Here is a 5,468-nt window from a genome sequence, read left to right as displayed (position 1 = left end):
AATTGTGGAGTCTACAAGGAAGCCGTTCTCAGCCTTGATACTCAGGTTCTCACAGGAGCGGAGTAGGCATAAGACAAAACAATGTCACAGATGTTCATTATAGCTATAACACTGGTAAGCATAGGGGACAGTAAGATGAATATAAGTAGCCTGCATAAAGTAAATTATAGGATTATCAGAGTGCATAGTTAAAATCAGCTTCTTCTGCCTGTTATTGGAGTTTTATGGCAGTTTGTTTGAAAGATAAGATGTAAGGGAGTTTGACATTGTTTTTCAAAGATTTTGTTCAACAAATGTGCAAACAAAGTTTGTAGCAAAGGGTCGAGTTACCTCTTTAACACGTTTTACATATTGGGTTTTAATAAGGTCAGAAGGAAAGGAAAAGCTGAAAGGAAAACTTGGTTGATTTTGCAGTTACTATTTTACATTATCATCACAAGCAGCAGTGGGGTCTGTGGGACCGCAAACAATAAGGAAGTAAAGCCAATGTCAACAATACACAGAGGTTAATGTACAAAACAGTCCAGCTACAACCTCTTAATTAAATAAGTGAATGCTGATCACATTGTGATCCCTTCCTCCAGGGCACGAGGGGCCCACAAAGTCCCCCCCGTTTACTGCATGCTTATTGTTTCTGGGAACTTGACTAAATGCAATTTGTCGGAGAATTTGCCACACTAAAGTACAACATCAACTAAAATGTCCAGCATTGCTAGCTAAGTTTGTGGGCTTGTCTTGTAGAATTATATGGAATTATATGAGCTTTGCTGTTTCAGTTGGCAGTGTGCTCACATGATGCATATTCCTAATAAACACATGTAATACCACAAATTATTCCAGCATAGGATTACTTGTTACACAGGAACTTTTAGGTGACAGGGTTGCATTGCTCAGAGATTGCTCAGTGGGCAGTAGGTGGGGAGCTGAAAAACACATTTTTGCCCTTGGGCCCCCTAACTGGGTTAAGCCGGTAATGTCACAAGCAGGTTTTAGGGCTTCTGAAGATATGCAGGTGTCTCATTGCAACACTGCCTCCATTTCCCCATAGTTTACACCAAGAATTCACAGTGATATCAGTTCCTTTCTAGGAAATTATTAGGAAACCGCAGGGACTTTAAGTTGTGTTTTCAAGGCAACGCAAAGATACAGTGAGGCCAGACAGTCGCTTCCTGGAACGCTGGTGCTTAAATATCAACCCCTGCAAAATGATGTAATACTTAAATAGATACATACACAATAGTTCACAGCACATAATAATGCATAATGCAACATGTTGAATTACAAATCTTTATCTACAGTAACTAATATCCTGTGCATTACACAACATCTGACTCATTGTTGCCCCTGTGTGTGACTAGTCTTCTGTAGTGCCTTTGAGTATGTGTGTGTGTGTGTGTGTGTGTGTGTGTTTGCTGGCTTCGTGTGCCAAGTGTGAGATCAGGACGAGGTCTTCGGGCGAAAGCCTTGTGTGACCTCTGTTTTTTTTAGTAAACACTTGCTGCGTCTGTGTGCGTACAGGAGACAATGAACTGCATGTACTGTATCATATCACATAAACCCCCTGAGCAAACATGCTGAAGTTTACAGAGAGATACACTCTGAGCCCCTTGACCCTCACTGTTTCATCACCTTTGGTTTCTGATAGTCCCAGGACAGCAGCTGCACCAAACAAGACTTACTGTTAATGTGGAATATTCTACACAAATGTTGCATCACAGAAAACATGCTTTCTGGGTTTGGTTAAATTATATGACTTGTTAGGCAAATTTATTGTAAGGTGTTGTTGTCTGTAATGACAGCAATACAAGGCTGTTTGACCGTGGCTTTGTAACGCTAATAACAGTTCAGTTAAAAAAAAGCTTTTGAACATTCAAGGAATAGAACGAAATGATGGGAAATCCAATACACAGAAAATTTGTTGGGTTTAAACAAAAACTGAGCTGGATTATGTTGCCTGCGGACAGAGCCAGGTTAGCTGTTCCTTGAAACATATAGATTTGAATTAGTAGTCCTGCTTACAAATATCACCCACTCGTGTGAGTCATTTGGAAAATCAATGATTTACCAAGAAACAGGAAGTTGTTATAACTTCAATACACATGCTCACATCTGTTCCAAATTTGAAATGGATAATAAGAGTCCTGCCCTGAACACGTCCATCTGCCATCATTCACTCGAAGTCATATCACCACCTGCTGGCAACAGGAAATGTCACTTTTTACGCTACAACGTACTACTCCTGGCAGGTTTGGCCATATCAACTTCAAATCTGTCCCAAAAAAACCTTAACACATTGACGATGCCGTGTTGTAAAAACTTGTGAGTTTTCGGTTAACGGCGTGGGAGTGGCGTGGCGGCGGCATGGTAGCAAAGTTCCATGCTTTGCCATGACACAGAAAATTGTTGAGTGTTGCTACTCAGTTTAATAAGAGTCCCTCCCTGAACACATGTACATGGCAATTTCACACATAGTCATAGCGCCACCTGCAGGCAACAGGAAGTGACCTTTAATGAAGCAGCCCCCGTGGCACGTTTCACCTACATGTATGAAATTTATTTGGCACATGTATCATGTCCAGGCGTACCAAAAAGTCTCTTGGAGTGATGTCCTAAACCCAACAGGAAGTCGGCCATTTTGAATTTTGTGGTCATTTTTGGATGATTTACACATTAGTCAGACTGACTTCAGATTTGTGCTGTGCAGTCTAAACCCTTTGATGATTAAAAGTTGTACAAACGGTGAGTTTTCGTGGCGTCCAAAATCTATGATTCGCATTTAAACAGGAAGTTGTTGTGACTCAGTCTACATGCTCACATCTGCACCAAATATGGAATGCACTATAAGAGTCATCCACATGCCAATATTCACTCAAAGTCATAGCGCCACCTGCTGGCAACAGGAAATGACATATTTTATGCTGTGATGTACTACTCCTAGCAGGTTGGACAAACCCATAACACATTGATGAAGCCATGTTGTAAAACTTGTGACTTTGCAGTTAAGGGCGTGGCGGTGGCGTGGCGGTGAAGTTCCATGCTTCGCCATGACACAGGAAGTCGTCGTAACTTAACTGTACATGCTGAAATCTGTACCAATCTTTGCATGCTTGATAACTGTCCTGCCGAGAATACATCCACGCGGCAATATTCATTTGTAGTCGTAGCGCCAAGTGCTCTGCGGCGCCACAAAGGAGACATAGGAAGTGACGTATAACACCTTCATGCAGGTTCCGAAGCGCATAGGAAATTCACAGCCGTGCTGGCAGAGCTCCAGAATCTGCAACGCGGCTGTCTCACTGCTCAACGTGCTACAAGTGCGAGGGCCCGCCCAATGCTGCTTGCAGCTTGAAATGTAAGATATTTCTGTATTTGTTTGTTTTTGCCCAAAATATACCTTATTCCGTTTACTGGGCACAATAGAGTGCATATGACAGTGGGTTTGTAGCCTCACTGAGTGCAGAGGAGGGAGGAGATTTAAGGTGGGCTGCATCAGATTCTCTGTTCACTTTATGGACTGTACAAAATCTGCGCTCACAACATTACACCATCCATGAATGCTGCTTCAACTGCATGCAATGATGTGTCACTCAGGCGTTATGAACTTCCAAGCTCAATAAAATGGATCCCTGGCACAAACAGCAAGCAAACCGTGTGCTGATAGTTGCAATAAAAGGGAGTAGGCCAATCTACTGGTCGGGCTACTGCTCTCCTTTGCAACGATGGAGTCACAGGGAATGAGATGAGATCCACGCCTTCTGAGTTGTCTAAAAAACACCTGAGAACAGTCACCTGAGAATGACGCCTAAGGAGGACCCTCTCTGGGAGGTCAGTTGTTGACTGTCCACATGCCTTATGAATCTCTACTGTAGAATAACGTTACGTGACGTACGTTACTACTCATTTAACCTTCCTAACATTGACTGACCAAACAGCAGTTGCTATATCTGTAAAGACCAAAACCACATTCATTTGCACACATGCACGCACGCACGCACGCATGCACACAAGCAAACACCGCTCTGTTTCTGTATCTCATAATTCTAGGTGAGTTGTTCTCTATATCTTATGCTAAAATCCACTGTAAATCCACATTGTAAAGCGGATATTAAAAGTGTTTTTTCCCCTGATGAGTTTTTATCCCTGTACCTTAAGAAAAGACAGTTCTGTCAGTTACATCTACAATGTATCTATAAATTAATGTGTTATTATTGGGAATTTCTGGCTCTTTTTCATTTAACTTCAATGTGAAGATGTAAGAAATTCCATGTTTACTGCTCCGTGATAGCCATTTTAAATGTTTAATCACTTCTATGCTACAGCTGTAACTTAGTCACGTGATGTATGGACAAGTAAGTCGGGGGAAAAAAACCCCTGAGGGTTTGATAAGATAGTTAATTATTGTATTGCTCGTATAGATGCAAGTATAATGCATACATTTAATACAAGAACGTTTCTCACAAAATCACAACGTCCGTTTGATGCAACAGGAAGTGGGTTACACCATACAGCTGTTCAGCTTTTGAAATATGTCTATGTAACGCATCTACTTGAGAAAGTGGTTTTGCCTTAAACTTCTTTGGAAATTCACAAAAAAAATGATTTTCTAAGAGGATCTTAGCAAACCACTTGTCTCCAAGGTGAAGCAAAAAAAACAAAGTGTCACAAAAATGACACAAATAAGATGTTAAAAGATGTAAATTCAAATAAAGTAGATTCTGTGGTTACTGGATTCTTTTATCTGTAAAGTGAGAGTAAAAACTTCAGCATCATCGCATTGACAGTTTTGTTTTCTTTCCTCATAGTACATTACCCAATACAAGCGCTGCAGTCGACTGACTTAGAAGGAAAACAACATAAAGAGAGGAGGAACCATATGAGTTCAACAAGTTCGAGGAGAATTCTTGACATTCTAGCAGAGCCTGTTATGGAACAGCTCACCTTGTTGCTTTGACCTACAGGGAAAAGAGGTCACATAACGCTGTAAACAGAGCACGGTGCCTCAACTGAAAAACATCTCATGCCTCAGGGAAGCTTGCAAATGTTTACAGGGGGACTATAAGTCACACTGACTGTCTGAAACATGTAAACTGAATAGCATACACGAAATAAAACACAGCCTTGAAAATAAACGAGTTAAACCGTAACAATGAAAGAGTCACATTCAGCTGTTACCCAGTGACCAGACATCCTGGTTTGCCAGGGATTGTCCCGGTTTCAAGCTAGGTGTCCCGAGTCCTTGCAAATATTTGTAAAACATTAAAATGTCCTGGTTTTCAAAAAATATAAATCATAATTATAATATTATACTTGTTTTCAGCGCTTACATAAATGTTTATTATGTTCTGTCCCAATCATTATTACCTAGCCCAATATAAAAAACATAAACAATGCACCACATGTCTGAATTCAACACTGATTTGTCTGAAAAAACTGTAATTTTACCTCTTTGGTCTACCGCTTTGTGACTT

General features: G+C 40.8%; 1 long non-coding RNA gene across 1 annotated transcript; it reads left to right on the top strand.

The window, feature by feature from the left end:
• The first annotated feature begins 3,047 nt into the window (after positions 1-3,047).
• LOC123965442 lies at positions 3,048-5,153 on the top strand. Its single transcript, XR_006823705.1, has 3 exons — positions 3,048-3,352; positions 3,592-3,825; positions 4,803-5,153. It is a non-coding gene; the product is annotated as an uncharacterized LOC123965442 (long non-coding RNA).
• Positions 5,154-5,468: the final 315 nt, after the last annotated feature.

Source organism: Micropterus dolomieu, linkage group LG02 (assembly GCF_021292245.1).
Source record: "Micropterus dolomieu isolate WLL.071019.BEF.003 ecotype Adirondacks linkage group LG02, ASM2129224v1, whole genome shotgun sequence".
Taxonomy (NCBI): Eukaryota; Metazoa; Chordata; class Actinopteri; order Centrarchiformes; family Centrarchidae; genus Micropterus; species Micropterus dolomieu.
Note: the sequence above shows the minus strand (reverse complement) of the source record. Positions and strands in the feature narration are given on the sequence as shown.